Raw genomic sequence first — 17,714 nt, 5'->3', positions numbered from 1 at the left:
TTTTTAACCTGTTGTTGCTGCTGAGTCAGTTTGACATCCTGGATATATCCTTCAAACACAGACTGTAGACCCCTCTGTCTGCTTCTCTCTGGAATCACTCTTTCATTTTCCCAAAAATATGATAATATTTCTTCAGGGAGTGCAGTTAGTTACAGTGTGGGCTCCATGCTTACTCTGACAGTTTGTCGGACCATCACAAAGGGGCGGGGCTTAGCAAAAGGTCAATGCGGCAAGATTCTTGCACAGATTTGAGTGAACGGAAGCTTTTTGCACTCGTTTTGATAATTTACTGATGCCAGTAAACTGTGTTTTTTCCACTATTTCTATTGATGGAATATTTACAAAAGAATTAAAATGAGTCAATTTACGACCAGACACGTCAGAATTATTTATAGTATATTCCAGATATATTAGTATATGTGACAAGTACACTGCTGGGATTTTGAATTGCACTAAAAGACACAAATATAGATCAAAACAAATTAAGAGAGTAAACTAAGTTATTTAGATTAAAACATCACACTAGCCTATTTTTTTTATAGTGGAATGATTGACAGTAGTGAGTTGCATTTAGTCGACATTTAATCCATCTGCATTGCATCAAAGCTGAACTGTGTGTATAATCACCATGGTGACTGTTCAGAGAACTGTGGACCTGCAGCCTGAGTGTGTGTGTGTGTGTGTGTGTGTGTATATATATGTGTGTGTGCACCTTCCTCTTGTGTCTATGTGCTGATTTAGGGCTCAGAGCCCAGGTTGAAAGTACAATAGATGCTGAATAGGGAGTTATTTCAATCATCTTCCAGGTACGGGCCTGATGGGATCACACACACACATACACATACACTTATATACACAAATACACACAAATACCAGGAAACTGACAACCACAGGAGAGATTATTACTGCGCTGGTGGCAAGTGCTAAGTAGCAGCAGGAGTCAGCAGAAAATGACACAGCATTTTTCAACACAATGGTTAAACAGAACAAATACGTTCAGAGGAAACAGAGGAATTCCTGTGAAACAATAAACATTATTAGTGTCCTCCGTCCATCTGTCATCCAGTCTGTCCTCCTGGGTTACTTCACCACACAGAAACACTGTGAACCAAAGTGAGTCACCTTCATTCGTGCTTACAACTGTTGTTTACTGATACAACTGCTGATATTTTACTGATTAATTCCCTTTAGGTCAGCTCCGTCTGCAGCACGTGTGAACAACATTTGATCTTTGAACACAGGATGATGGGAACATACAAATCCTTTTTATTTTCTTACAGTTTTTCTAACCTCACGGGACAATAGCATGTTTGACAGAAAACCATTTTGACGTTAAATGGATCTCGGTTAGCTGCATTCATATTGCTTTGAGAGAAGCTGTATTGATTTCTAAATGGTATATTAGATTTCTAAGGCACTGTGCTGTAATGTAAAATAGCATGGTGGCATAGTGGTGAGACAGGACGCCCTGTAAGTGTCATTGTTCCAGTGTCCGATGACTTTAAGCGTCCTCCCTGCAGACATGATGCTAAATCCCTGCAAGTCTGCCTGATGCTGGTGTTTGTGTTTCCTTTGGAGATAAACAAACAATATTTCATGAAAACTAACATGTATGCAGTCTTCTCGCTGCCATTTATAGTTATTTAGTTATACCGCATTTTTTGCTTTAAATAATTACTGATGCAGTCAGTGACATCTGTGTGGTTGGATTTTCTGTTGAGGGTAGGTAGTAGTCAGTATGTAGGTGACAAGCTTTGTCTAGTCAGTGATAATGGTGTTTGTTGATGCAAACTACACAGTGACCTACCAGTGTCTGTTAAATTGGGTTTAGGGGTGGCTTTGTCCAACCATTTCTGTAACTTTCCAAAGCCGATTATAAGACATTCACACCCACTTCACCACATACCCCACAGGTCGTGGATACAAGCAGCCGAAATTAGCTTCCTCAGAAGGGTGGCAGGATTACACCTGAATGCCTGAATGACATTCATCACTTCTCTATATTATCAATCTCCCTTGACTTGTTTGTGATTGTATGGGCCATGTGATCGTGATGGTGTAAACTTGGTGATGGATCTGGCGTACCTGCCATCTACGATAATTGTCAAGTGGTGTGCAGACTCCACTTACTCGACACACCGCAGGCGTACGCTGGCGTGGTAATGGTTAGGACCCTTTGTAACTGCAGAGAGAGTGTTCATATTTTGAGCCATGGGCATTTGAGTACAGGATAGCCAGCTGTCGGACAAATGGGCTTTTGCTCCAGTGGGATATTTTTCGTACTATTGGGGTTTAAAATAATTGGCCATTGGAATGATGGCATGGCATCACTGTTACCCAAGTAGTCAGCAAACTGACCTAGCAACGTGAGTTACGGTAAAACTTCAGTAAAATGCCTGGTCCCAATTTAACGCCTAGTCCCTTTTACTAGCCCAGTTTGGCTACACATTTTGACAAATAAAAGGCTGGCTCAGTTTGACACCTGGTCTGGTTACCAAGCAGTTCATTTTCATAGAAGTTCTTTGAATGATTAAAACTAAGTTGTTGGCGGGAACTGCCCATTGTTCCGAAGTCCCGTTGTGGTGGTTAAGGTCTGGTTAGGTTTAGGCACAAAAACCACTTGGTTAGGGTCAGGAAAAGATCATGGTGTGGGTTAAAATGAAAAAGAAAGTGACAAACACATAAGCCGTGAGCCTGCTTCGCCTCAAGCCTTTCCCAGCTGACTCAGAGCCGGTCGCGGCGCACCATCAAGGTAGAAATACGCCCGCCGGGAGCCGTTCAGCACCGCAGACCGTCGGACTAATGGGATGTCGGACCAATGGGCTGTCGGACCAATGACATGGACCCGTTGTTGGCTCCCCATTTAAGCTAAAGTTAGTTAGCTGCTTAGGTCACACATACAAATATAAATATTTGAACTTTTGTCAACATGTAGATGCTACACATTGTTAGCTCGGTTAGATTCTCCACAATTCAGTCTGCCAGTTCATGTTACTGGAACCATGAGCACCAGAGAAGACCGGAATTCATTCAGATTTACAGCCATGACGAAAGAAACGAAAGAATGATAACTCTCTACCTCTGAAGCTGTCCTAAAGTCTACAAAGAATATGTGTTCTTTGATTACCTGGTAAGTTATTCATATTCATTAGTCCATAAGGGTCAACCAATCAAAAGAATCTAAAGGGTCTTTCATGAAAGTTATGAATATTGTTTAGCAGGATAAAATGGTTCTGTGTCGGTATGCCGGGTGCTCTAGTCCTCGGGCACTAAGTGTCATAATGCGCTTTCTCTGATGCCTTGTCTGTCGGAGCTAGATTAAATGACTGATTCATAATTGATATGCTATTCAAAGCCAAGTAATATTTATACTGGTTCAAATAAAGAATTTAATCATCTTTGCTGAGCAACAGTTTTGTGTGAAAGGAATCAAAGGCCTGTCCCATATAGACACCTGTCTTAAATATAGGCCCGTTGAGTTCAGTGATTTAAGCAAACAATAACCTGGGCTACTAATAGACGTTTTACAGCATACAGCGGTTTCTATCTAAAGTTTGCTAAAATGATCTAATATTTTCTGACAGAAGCTCCTGATCATGCCAGACCAAGTAAAGCAGCGGTGGTAAAACCTCTGCATGCAATACATTGAGCAAGGATGTCTTCAAATGCTCAAGAATTCAACTTTTTATTCATAAGAAAAAAAAGTTATTTCCTCCTTAAAATTGCATTATAACATAGTGTCACTTGTAATAACCAATGCGATGGGGCACTGTATAAAATACTTCCTCAAAATAGATGTAAGGTATTATGAAAATGTCATGTGTCAGTAACACGCTGTACTGGAGCACCATACATGAGTATTCAGCGTACATACTCACAGTACATGGTGTTGAAAACCAACAGTTTGCTTTCCCAAACTGATAAGGGGAGATAATTGAAAATGCCTCTTCCCCTTTTTGAAGCTGTCAGGTGGCTGAGGCCGGAGGGCCAAGGATGCAGTATTGATTACACCCCCCACCCCACCCCCTTTTTTTCAAGTACAGCACACAAGGCAGATCAATAGCACTTCAATGGAGAGCAATCCGATGGCTGCAGTGCAGAAATAGATAAGGGGATCACATTGCTTTGGGTTAGCGGAAAAATTTCCATTGTGGGAAAAATGGCAGCAACAGTCCTCCCTCGCCACTCGGCTGAGTTTGGACAAGAGGTGATAAGGTGAGGGAGGGCTGATCGGTCCACTGATAAAGTCTGGAAAGGTCTGAGTGAATAGTATATCGATTGCGCTCTACTTTCTCTCTCAACTAGCTGAGGTGCTCTTTGGCAAACAATTAAAGTCTTAGTCCTGGGATGATACAGGACTCCTGTTGTATGAGCGTGAGTCAGGGTGTTGATCGAAATTGTTTTGTGGTAACATTTGGTTACCTCGGCGAGTCTTCCCCTGATAATCATATAAATCAATAATAAATAACAAATAAAGAATTACAAATGAACTTGTTCAGAAGAATAAACAATAAAACAATATGTGACATTGTAAAATAATAATAAATGTACAAATTAACTTTCTAAATGAACTAGGGATGCACTGATTTTGAAATTCTCGGCCGATACCAATGTTTAAAATAAGACATTTTTATTTTGGTGTTTCTTTTGTTTTAGTTGTGTTTTATTATTTTGTGCCAGAGAAACACAGAAATCTACACTATAAAAACATACATGAACAGTTTTAAAGTCATTCAGTCCGTCATTACACCACCTATGAATGAGCACAAATTCAATAATACACATTTGTGAATCAACCTTTAACATAACCTTCTTTCATATGAAAAACATCTTTAAAAAAATAAGCAAAAAGCCTTTTCATTATATCATAATTCCCTCTTTAATATCTATTTTATAGTGCTGTGAAAACATAAACAAATTCCTCCTTCAAACAGCTGGTTTTATTCAAGTTTCTCACCAAAAGCTACGTTTTACAAGATTACATTGAACACATAGTGAGAACGTTATAATTTACCTTCACCCAGTACTCATTTTTGCTGAATAGACCTTGTGAGCTGTTCGTTGTGGCCACCGGCTGCTCAGCGGTAATGATAACGAGTTCTCCTCCTGCCAATTTCAACATGTATTTGTTGTTGTTGTTGTTTTCGTGTCTAGTGGTAGCTGAGTGGGCACCAGAGAGCATTTTGTCACTTTGACGGCAGGAGCCCAGAAAAAAGGCGTCTATATTATTTAGTAGGTTTTGCTATGTAGTTATGTTGTTGTGGCCTTATGAAACATTTCAGAACAATACTAGTATTTCAATCAGGAGAAACTTGGAGGAATATTTATTAGCATGTGCACATAAGAATGAAAAATGTTTGGCGATTAGACCCCATAGAGATGATATGATTTAAGGAGGGTGATGAATCCATAGTCGAATAGGGAACCCCCACTGGGGTCTAGACGCTGGTGATGGTAGAGGTGGTGAAGATGAGATGAGAGGAAGGTGGAGAAGTGCTGATGATCTGGATGAGCAGAGGACTGAGCCTTTGTTGAGCTTGTCCTGGACTCTGGATACGATGGCTGGAGGTGAACGGGGTGGACGAGGGTACAACAGTTCTGCCTAGAATGACAGCTGACAGCAGCAGAGGAGAGAGCAGATTTGAATTTTTGCAGTAGCATCCTGATAGGCTGATAGAGATCGTGGCAAAGTTTGATTGGATAACTAAAAGAGTGAACACCCATAGTCGGCTGATTAGAGGAAGCATAGGGAGTGGGAGGGAGAGAATCGTGAATGGTGAGCACAAAGAAAGTCTCCCTGATTAAACTTAAACTTACTTAAAATAGTAAAAGATAAACATTTTGTTTTACTTTCTTCTCCTGTAAGCAGTGCCCCCGATGGATGACGGCGCCCTTAGCATTCACCTATACTGCCTATGCCCAGGGCCGGCCCTGACTATGGCAAAAGTAGAGTTACAGGCGACATCTCAACTTTACCGAATGACTTACTTGACTTAAACCCTTTTGCTCCTTGGAGAGCATAGGTCATTCACAAACTTTCTCCAGCTGGTTTGGTGTTGGGCAATCTTCTCTGCTTCCTTCCAGGCTGTTCTTGATTTCTTGAGTTCTGCCTTAACAGACCTTCTCCAGGTGTTCTTGGGTCTTCCTGGTTTTCTTTTCCCCTGTGGGTTCCAGGATAAGGACTGTCTGGTCGTGTTGGAGGGAGGTTTCGTCAAGGTGTGCCCACTCCAGCCCCATTTCCTGCAACTTTACAGAATTACGAACATTTAACTTTTGAAAGAACATTCACATGTTAATTTTTCAGTGTATCCATTTTGGGGGACAAAATAACCATTTACATTCACAAGTATCTCAATAATAAAGAGATTTACTCTGTTTTTAGTGTTTTCTTTTTCATATCTTCGTTCAAGGCCTTCAGCGCTCTGCTATCATTTTATTTCTTCACAAACGACTTTCAGTTTTTTTGTTTCCGTCCCTTTCGAAACATTCAATGTCATTTTTTGTTGGATTCCTCATTTTGCAGCTGAACCAGTACGAAGGGACATTTATCTGATCCCTCTTTCACAGCTTGTCCTTGATTTCTCTCAGTGCACATAACGTCTCTCCATTCATGAATGTGCTGTTTTCTCCAAGTGGCAATTGTTGGTTAATTGAAGGGGAGCTGGAGTTTTATGGAGGTTTTTAGGGATGTGTGGTTTTTAAATTTATAATTGTATTCCAGGGTTGGCTGCCATATAAAACTTGTTTTAACTGCATCATGATAGTAACTGCAGAAACAGTGTTGGGTTTAATGTTTAGTGCAGCCAGTTAACAAAGTTGTCTGACTCCAGTAAAGTCTGGTTTATTGTTCAGGAGGAGATTTGCAGTCTCCTTGTGTAAATGCTACCTATCTCCACGTGTAAACTAACAGCAGTGATTTAATCTTAGCTTGTCAGGGCACAATACAACATTTCATAGTATTATTATTCAAAATTACACAACAAGCTGTGCAGACAAAGCCAGAATAGTTTTAATTATATCTTCAAATTTCACAGCACGCTGGTTTCTAATGAACATTTCTAGGGCCCTCTGTACTCGTGTGGAATAAGAATTATATTTTCTTTTCATAATGTAAGCACAAGCTCACATCACAACCATACGGATACACTCAAGGTCATTAGAGGGATTTACTGTTTCTGATACCAAAGATAAGATTACTGCTGGATCAAAACACTACTGTTGTTTTTTTGTCTCTCCTTGTATTGTACATTTGATTTTAAAAATCACGTTAAGTCAGTTTATTTATGTAGCACATGTCATACGACAGGCTTAAACTCAGTGAGCTCCAAATTAAAGGAAAAACAAAACACACAGATCATACATGACAAAACACAAGATAAGAATGTGGAAATTAAAATGGGAATAAATACAATACTGATTCAAAAATAAAAATTTTACCCACAATAGGTCCAGTGTGTACGATTTAGGGGGTTATAATGGCAGAGAATGGTATATAATATTCATACCTATGTTTTCATTAGTTTTCAATCATCTGAAAATAAGAATCATTGTGTTTTCGTTATCTTAAGTTACTCAGTTACCAGTTCAGACCAAAGATTTGCGATGAGATTAAACCATTGTAGAACGTTACTGGGAAAAGTAGCAGCAGTGTGAACTGGCCGGTCTGAGCTCGACTCAAGCCGGCTGATGGTGTCACCTGCAACTCAGCTGGTCAAATCATCAGCAGCTGGTTTTAGAACGTAATGGACGTCACCTGTTTGAACAGCCAATCAGCTTATAGTAATGTCTGCTGGTCAAGTCAAAATGACCGTAGATGGTGTGTTTGCTTGCTGCGACAGATGCTCCATTCCCGCCGAGCCCCTCTGTTTCCGTCCTCACGGTGTGCTTATGTCAGACAGTGGGTCACTGCTGTCACTCCCCCCAAGCTACAAATTATTTTCAGCCACAAAATAAACCTGTAAAGCTGCAAATCAGAACAGAAATACAGAGAGTCTGTGCATTGCAAGTAGTTGCCTGTTTCAACTCGTCTCATTGCGAATCTTTGGTCTGACTTACTTAGAATAAGCTGTTTGTATCTACAGTTGGAGCAGGTCCACTTCCAAGGAGTCTGCCATGTTGTTTCTACAGTGGCCCAGATTGGACAAACCAAACACTGGCTCTAGACAGGGCCATAGGTGTTTTTGCATCAACCACCATAGTTCTCCTACACGCTTGGCTCACAGGAGAGGTTTCAGTTGCAATCTGCAACCTCACTGCTAGATGCCACTAAATTCTACTGATACTCAGCTTGTGGCTTGCAAGCCAGATTCTGATTCACACTGAGAATTTTATTTTGTACTTTTAGAGTAAATAAGGTGCCAGAGTGCATTAAAAAGTATCAAAATAGAGCTTGTTAATTTAAAAAATAGTGCCAGAGAAGGATCCCATAGGACCATCCAGCAGAGGTGTGGGCTAATGAATTGTATATGAATTATTAATGTTTGTTTATTAACTGGCCCCTGGCCTTCTGTCATTCTGCAAAAGTGGCCCCTGGGCAAAGCAAATTGAGTATCTCTGCGCTAGACCTTTAAACCTTCAGAGACCAAACTGAATACCAAATAAATGCATGTCCATATTTCTTTTTTTTTTAAACTAGTGTGTTTATTGGATTTTTAATATACTACAATATTATATCAAAAACAACTACAAAAAAACAAGTCAGGTACGAAATAGAACATTCACAGCAAGGCATCGTCTTAATATGAGTTGCTACGACAGGGCAATAGAGTGAGTACTTTTCCAAGGTTCACAATAAATAATCAGAAATGCTACCTACTCAAGTGATGACAGTCTAAAGGAAAGAAAATGCACATAATTATGTTGTATTCAAGACGTTAAGACAAGTAGACTTATGTAGCCCCTTTAGAAATGCCATAAAACATCTTGTCAAAAGTAGAATATTTACCATTAATCATAAAAGTAAGTTTTTCTAGGGCAACAGAGGGTGACAGTTTGGTAAGCAAGGCTTGTAAACTTGGTCTGATAGTGGATTTCCAGAATCTGGCTTTAGTGTGTTTTGCTTGTAATCAGCAGTAGATTGTCATTTTCTTATCTGCCCTCCAAGGATAATTTCAAGGATACTCAGTTTGGGGCGTACAGACCTAACATCTATGACATGTGAAAGGATATCCAAAATCTCTATCCAGAAAGCCTGGATATTTGGGCAGTCCCATAAGCAATGAAATGGTGTGACCTTTATTCCACATGTATTACATATGTCAGGGGTATTGGGACTGAATTTATTTAACATGGTTGGAGTTACATATATTCTCATTATCCACTTATATGGGAGTAATTTAAAATGGGTGTTTATGGATTGTGTTTGAGCTTTAAAGCAGATTGTGTGCCAGTCCTCACACCATGCAAATCTCTGATTGTTTTATAGAAGCGTGAAATCAGGCCCCTCTTTGAGAGGTGTTTTACAGAGTTTATATTTCTGAATGAGATGACCTACTAACATCCTTTGTAACCTTTACATTTGTTTATCTGAATACAGACGACAATATTGGGCCGTTGTACCACGCCTAAAAATAAATATAGAAGGTCCAGTCAGGGAAATGTATTCATAGATTGTCTTTATTGATCTGAGATCTAAAATTGTTCTTCAGAGTTTCAGTGGTGATCATTTTCCATCTAATGGGTACATTTTGTCGGAGAGTGATGACGGTGCTGTTCAGTACAACAGCCTTACAGTAAGAAACACAATCACCCCTCCCTTTGTAAAAAGCTGATCAAGTGCAAAACATCATGTCAGTCCGAGACTGAATTTGACCTAAACGGTGATACGAGTGTTGATTATAAAATATATAGTTAAAGTTTAAATCTGTCAGACATGTCTTGTTCTGTACATGCTGTGTTTATAGTTGCAGGAAAGGTTCACTTCACTTACATGAACATCACTCTGTAATGAATATTACACAGCGGCCCCTAGTGGTGAAGTGGTGTAATGCAGTGATGACTTAATATTTTTGGACAGGGTTGGTCTGAAGTCTCTCAGCCACAAAGAAACGCACAAAAAGCTGACAAATCTAGCGACACTTAAGAATCCCATGAAGCTCAACATGCACACTCACACACACACACACACACACACACACACAGGCTGCCCACACAAATACCCAGGCGAGGACTGGGTGAGATAGGCCATGGATTAGTGTCAGCGATTTACTCTGATTAACTCTCCCACACTGAACTCACAGAGGTGTGCGTGTGTGTGTGTGAGTGTCCATTCGCTGGGTGTGTGTGCACGCATTTGCCTGAATATTGAACATGCGTGTGCATGCTGTGTTCTGTGGAGTTTGTACGTGTGCTGCTCTCTGAGCATCAAAGTTCTCTCTTGATTTCTCTAAGTCATTGAACGTCCCGTCTCCCTGCTGTGGTTTTTTACATCAATGGTTCCTGAACATTTCCAGGAACGCCACACAGCCGCTCTCTTGGGAAATCCACCTTTTGTCTGGTTTGGTTTTTGAAGTTTGCTGTATTGCTTCATGCAAAAGGAGTTTCAGATAAAACTTTCAGAGTTTTGGAAGGTGAAGGAAGTGTACGATGTGAAAAAAAAAAATCACTTCTACATTTATTGAAAAATAGGGAAGCAGCGGGGTTTATGGGTTACGAGGTCTTCCAGAGGGGACACATCAGCGACACATAATCATTACAGAAGCATCCGTTTGTCCGACACCACTCTAGGAACTTTTTTATGTTTTTATTTTGAGTAGTTTGTTCCCAAGCTTCTCAGAAATGACTGGTATGTCTTACATTATTTATTCATTTATTCTATTCCCCCAACACTTTATTGTGTATGCTCACAGTGAAACTGCAGGTCTTGAACGATCAGTAGAGTTCACAAGTTCACAACAGTAGGAGATTTATCTTTTTAAATGGAAGCCTACAGGGATTACACCTAACATCCATTTAGAGCCTTAAAGGTGCACCATGCAGCAGTTGTGTGCTGTTTGTGAACAGAATCATCAATGAAAGTGGAAGTACAAGCCAAAGCCCACATTAGCTGTATGTTTGCTTTTTGTTTCAGCGCTGTGTCCACCATTTTCGTAGCTTCCTCGTGGATGCGTACTCATGGTCTGGCACCTGGTCGCTATAAGATGTGAACCTCACCTGCGTGCAGTGCCCAGGAACGTCCCAAACACAGCAAAATATGCAGAGCATAAGAAAGTACAGGCAGAAGGCAGAAAAATACATCACCACGCACTTCTTGTGGGTTTTAAGTGATGATTGAGAGGGATTGATTTTGTTTGAGTCTATACATTGCTTTTTAGAGAAATCTTGCATTGTCATGGTTCCTATAGATCCTTAAAAAGTCTTAAAAGGCACTGAATTCAATCATTTAAAAATAGGGCCTTGATTGGTATCAGAATACCTTGAATTAATCTTTTAAAATTCTTAAAATGCTTAGATATGGGAAGTAGGATTTTATGACATTTTTCCTTTTCCTTTCATTGTAGGATCTCAAAATGAAAATTAGTGATTTGACCAAGATTGTGCGGCATAACTGAAACAGGTACAAGGCAATGCATACGAAGCTCTGTGTATTTTATGCTTATGGTTTAGTTTATTTAATTTATTTTTTAATGTTTAAATATCTGTAACTGTTAGCTTACATTTTTATGTTTTAGTGTAATTTTTGTTTTTTAATTTAATTTAATTTTTAATTTAATTTTATATACTTTATTAATCCCCGAGAGGAAATTACATTTTTTAATTTTTTAATTCATCATCATGCTGCAGCAGCCGCTCCTCCTGCTGTCTGTGCGTCGGGGCTGCTGTGCCACTTTTACACACACACAGACACACAAGCACTGAGAAGTAAACTGCACTTATTACTGTAAGTGCAATTAAACCTCCATGAGGAAAAAGTCTATACTTTATTAATACACCTGTTCAGCAACATGTGAACATGCTCTGTCTGCAGTCTCTCATCCACTGCCGCTAATATTAGCACAGAGCTCTTTCCATCTAATAGGAAATTGTTACTAACAAGCTGAAACACCAACAACTGTTTATGTCTAACTGTTAAGCATAGTTTGCATCTTAAAACATACCTGTGGCAATGTGACCTGCAGGCAGTGACTCTCCTCAGCAGCAGAGGGAGGAGCAGAGAGGACAGGAGGGCTGAAACTGACTGATGTCTGTGTTCTTTATTCTTTCTAAACTTCACTCAGTATTGTGATGTCAGGAATATGATTTATTTTATTGACATTTTTTATTTGTTTCCAGTGAGATATTGAGTTGATATTGTGACTAGGCTGTTTTAATATCATGTTTCTGCTCTAGAAACAACTTTTTTTTTTAAATTCCTTGAAAAATTTACAGTATTAGTTCTCTGAAAATCTCTTTCACATACGAGCAAAAATTGGTTTTGTAACTGAAATATCCCCAATCAAATCGTAAATCGAATATATTCAGGAAATCAGTGGCGATACCCAGCCCTACTAGACACGTACTTACAACACACAGAATATAGTGATTACACATGGTACTACTACCCCGTCAGTGCAGGTATTTCTCTCAGATGTTTATGAAACGTATTGAACAAAAGCACTGAGAATGCTAATTAGGACTGTAGCAGCAGTTGGTTTATGGGAAACAGGCTTTAATGTCCCAAAGGTCCAGAGATCCTTTGAAGTGAGATGTGAAACGGCACGTCTTTCTTTCCTTTCTATCTCTCTCTCTGTCTCTGCTCTCGTTTAGGGCTGAGGATGTGAGGATGTGGGTGGAGAGAAAGGGAAAAGTAAAAGAATCAGTGGAAATAAACTCGATGTAGTCATTACGTGCAGATCCTCCCTCCTACACACACACACTCAGACTCACACACACACAGGTTGAACTCAGTAAGATGGCTTAGTCAGGCAGGGAGCTCATGAAAGACTACAGACATCCAGTCCATAATAAGAGGCTTCCGGTACGATCTGCAGTATGGCTGTTGTTTTATAACTCTGCTGCTCATTCATGAACACGGATTAGACTTTGTCCTGTAACTTTTCTGTGTGAATCTGTGACCTCTGGAGACAAAACTGCACATGAACACATCAAGAAATGAATAGAGAGGATGTACTCTTGAAGAAAAGTAATTTCAGGTTGCAGCTCTTCCTTCGATAATTAGAAAAATCCTTCATAAAATGGACTGTCGGTTGTGTATTTAGGTGTCGATGCAAGAAAATGATTTTTAATTCCATTAGAAAACTATTTCCATTTTTTTCCCCCAAGTATCCCTGGTGTGTGTTTAGCATTTATGGACACACACACTCAGAAGGGAGTGTTATCTCCATGGCATTGTCTGACGTAGATGTGGTTGAGGTGAGAGATGGCCTGAGGGCAGCACAGAGTGATTAAAGATTGGTGGAGCCAATTTGCTCCAGAACCTGGAGAGCCGTGCCCTTTCATGGCTGTTGCCGTAGCGACCCCTCTATCCCTGCATGCGCGGGATGATACTCGGAAGGCCGGAAGGCCTCAAAGATGAGAGGTTAAAGAGGCTGCATGAACTTTATCGATGTATCATGACTGAGGTCAAAGAAGGCCGTGAGGCATTGGGTTCTTTTTTTCCAGTTAAAAGATGTTGGTTTGGGAAATGATGACAAACGAGAAGCTGTATCAACTAAGTTCAAATTCCCAGAAATATTTTATCACAATTTAACATTGAGTCTAGGTTTTTATCTGATACATCATGATGTTACTCAGGAGTATGCTGTTGGATTCGGAAATTTCTGACTATAGCAAAAGCAGCTCCCAGTGGAAGTATCAAACAACCCACTGCGGCAGACAGAAGTTCACCCGTGTTCAATGATTTTCAACATTGCCAGTATGTTGAGAGGCGAACAGTGAGCCCTGCTCATACAGGATCAAGACTAAAGCCCCGTTTCCACCAAACATTTTCAGTGTGGTACCTTTGGAGCCAAAAGTAACCCTTCAGACATGGTACTTAGACCCTAGGTCTGTTTAGCATTTCCATTTCAAACAGTACCCTTATAATCATACTGAGAGTGTTTGATGGAAACAGGGCTTAAGGAACAGTTCCACTGGTAACATCCACAACTTTTCACAGTGGAAATGGGAAAAAAGCATACTGAACTGAATTAAACCGTAAGGTACTACTTGGTGGAAAACGTGGCTTAAGAGGCCACAGCTATTCAAGCAAGTCTGTGAGGCTGCACTTACGCACAGTGATCCTTTGAGCTAAATGCTAACATCTGCATGGTAACATGCTCAAAATGACAGTGTGAGCATGCTGATGTTAGGCAGGTACATTGTTAAACAAGTTCACAGTCCAACCCAATCACCAAAAAATGTTGCCAGTGTATGTTTCTGCAAACCACAAATATGTTACATTTGTACATTATTATGTGAATACATTACAAAAACACTGTGGTTAAGTTTAGGCACAAAAAATACTTAGTTTTGGTTAGGAAAAGTTCATGTTTTAGCTTAAAATATTGGGTTTTGGGGGCATCATCCTCACTGGAAACACAGCTGCTAAAAAACAGCCATGTCTGGGGGCTAAGAAGCCCCTGGAAACAAAGCAATGTCTTGCTAAAAAACAACCAGTTTTGTTTGTTGGTCTCAAACTGTGGTCTGCAGTCTCGCAGGCCACTTGCCAAGGTGTCACACCACCCACCATCCCCTCCATCTCCTGATGACAAAGTCAGCTCATATACTATGTCACTTTAGAACCACTGATATGTATAAAATAGGCAAATGTAGCATATTCATGATTTGCAGAAACGTTTTCTTCCAGCAACTGGGCTTCACCATCTAAGGGTGCTTTCAGACCTAGAGTCGTCTCCTTTGGTCCGAATCAGGGACTAATTTTATTACAAAGTTGTATAATTGCCTAGAGTTGGTTCGTGTTCTCACGGCAGCATTTACAAGAGGACCAGATCAAATGCCTTGTGTGAGAAAGCTGCTCTTGATTGGTCAGAATTTCCATGTGGGAAAAATCCAGGAAGTAAAGCAAACGTTGAAGAAGAGTACACTTGCAAGATAAATGTGACACTTTCTAATGTCACAATGGAGGGACAACTACGCAGGTTGATTTTAGCGCTGCTCATCGTGGACTATATTGCTGTCATTGTTCATTTTAGTCAAACCATACAGTTTGAAAACGAGGCGCGGCTCCAACTAGAAAACAATGTTTTGATGCATTGGATGTGCTGAATGTGCATATTAAGGCAGTACAGGAGGAGGTGCACATTAATAATCCTCCAGGACTGTAACATGCTCATGTTTAACCCAAACAATGTGTCATGTGACTGCAGTTGGTTCAGATCCAGGTCGGAACACGTTCTCACCACAAACCAACCGCACCAGAGTTCGTTTGTAACCGGACTGAGACCACGTCTTCAAGAAGGTCTTGGTCTGGTTGTTTTGGTGCACACCTGAGATTGCTGTGCTCACACCTGCCCAAACGGACCACACTGAGGGGGAAAATGAACTTTAGTTTGATTGAACAGAACCAAACAGGGCAGGTGTGAAAGCACCCTTTCTTTCGTTAGCGTGCTTGCAATTTCGATTACTCCTCTTAGTGGGTCTAAAATGACATTAATGTGTGAACCAATAATCAATTGAAATTCAGAGTGTTTGTAACAAAAAAACTACCTCACTTGTGTAGATGCTGTATGTTAAGAAAATGGAGAACAAAAAAGAAAAGAAAGGAAAAGACAACACTTACTAGCGCAGGACATCGACACCTGTAAACCTCTCACTAGTCATCCCTGACCCCGATGCCGCTTAAAGTTTTTTGTTCATTCTTTACCTTTCTGCTCTGCAAAAAAACACTCACAAGATGTGTTACAGGAAGAGTTATGGACACAGGAAAGTTGTGGCAGAAAAACAGTTCACCTCTGTTTTCTTCACAAGTTTGAGCCTGTGCACTTTGAGCTACTGTGTACAAGGATTTATGCCACAGTCTACTACAGCGTGTAGTGTCTTGGTTGAGGGTCCATATCAAATATTCATGCAGCCGCAACAACTAAATTCATGGCTTTGGGTAAGAAATGTGTAAATCTTTCTATTAGCATGAAAAAAATGTGAGCATTTGGGGTTTTCAGACTGTTTTTCATTTTAACCTTTTTGCAATAGCCAAAACAAACCCGCAGGTGTCTCTTGAGATCCAGTGCTGCATGTGAACACCATATCGTAGAGTGTGTTATTGTACGTGGCAGGAAACTATAATTATCTCAGATATGAAGTATGTAGAAGTATGAAAATGAAGTATTTAGATTGGCTGGCAGTGCAGCTTGGTAAAATAAACCAAGACTTTGATACAAAAACAAACAGTTTTACCTACTATTTTCTTTGTGAAGATACACTCAGTTGTCAGTTTGTTATAGCTGAAACTAACACAGTTACCCGACCCACAAATCAAAATACACTGCCATATTCCATAATGCACTTTAAGCATTTTTAATTCAAGTGGACTAAGAGAACAATAGATCTCTGCTCCTCCTCTTGGCTCTGTTTTTGGGCTTTAGAAAATCTAGCCCTTGATGGGAGACTTTAGCCAGTCATTTCAGAGAGAGGGTGGTCTTATTAGCTGTTCTGCAAATGCAGAGCATGCACGTCCTTTGGTAAAAGCCCGATTCAGTGGTGGAGAATCCTGCTGCTATTCCAGGATTGGCAACAACTGCATACACTGCAAAGCCCCCCTAAAAAAGTAAGATGGAGTTATCAAAAAGAGACTCTAGAAGTCTGAGGGTCTGACAATAAATGAAATAAAACGTCAATATTGGCGAAGCGTTTCAGAGATGGAGAGAAAATATTGCTACTAGGAGCTAAAGGGTCACGTCTGCGGCTTCAAGAGCCTCAAATCACAGTGCATTCTCCGCGTCACTCTCCACCGCTACTTTGCTGGGATGACAGCGGGCAGCAGTTCTGGAAATGGACCCCCAGTCAGTGGCCACAGGAGCCTGAATCCAGGCAGCGCAGACCTCAGCTCAGTGGGACTGGACTGCCCTCGCTCCCTGCTGGATCAACAGACTTTCTGCTGTCATTACTACGGCTGCCCCCAACTAAGAATTTTCCTATATTGACCATTAGGAACATTAGTTGACTAGTCGCCTGCATGTTTACAATATTAATTTAATTATTAAGTCATACATTTTGGGCGGGGCAACACAATGGTTTGAGTTGAAGGTGTGAGAAAGAATAGTATCAGTAACATTGTTAACACTGTGCTACATTACAGAGAAATACAAAACCGTACTAATGAACCTTCATTAATATAGGCCTATATTTTATCTACAAGTGCACGTCACACACTGAGCGAGCCGCCTGTTAATGACGCTGTGGGCTAATGGGCATGTAGCTACTTCCATGTTTCAGATGATACGTCATGTTTGTAGTCGACCAATGAAGATGAGTTTACATATCACCTTGGGTTCGTCCTTCACCTTCTCAAAATGATCCCACACTTTGGATTTCCTGCCCGACATGTTATTATATGTAACCTGACTCCTGTCTGACTGCTGAGCGTGGACACTTCCTGTGTCTGTCCTTTCAACTTAAATTCCCACATGGTCCAGTCATATAGGTTTAGATTTATTTTGACAAGGCGCAGCTCCTAATAGTTTCACATTTGTTTTGTTTTTCTTCTGCGACTAAGCGACCAATGAAATCTTGCTGACTACTGACCTTTCTGGTTGACTGTTAGGGGGCAGCCCTAGTTA

General features: G+C 40.4%; 1 protein-coding gene across 1 annotated transcript in view; it reads left to right on the top strand.

The window, feature by feature from the left end:
- Positions 1 to 17,714, top strand: part of map1ab (microtubule-associated protein 1Ab) — a 129,441-nt gene that overhangs the window by 20,506 nt on the left and 91,221 nt on the right.

The sequence above is a fragment of the Epinephelus moara genome, chromosome 20, assembly GCF_006386435.1.
Source record: "Epinephelus moara isolate mb chromosome 20, YSFRI_EMoa_1.0, whole genome shotgun sequence".
NCBI lineage: Eukaryota > Metazoa > Chordata > Actinopteri > Perciformes > Serranidae > Epinephelus > Epinephelus moara.
This window is presented reverse-complemented; position numbering and strand designations above follow the sequence as displayed.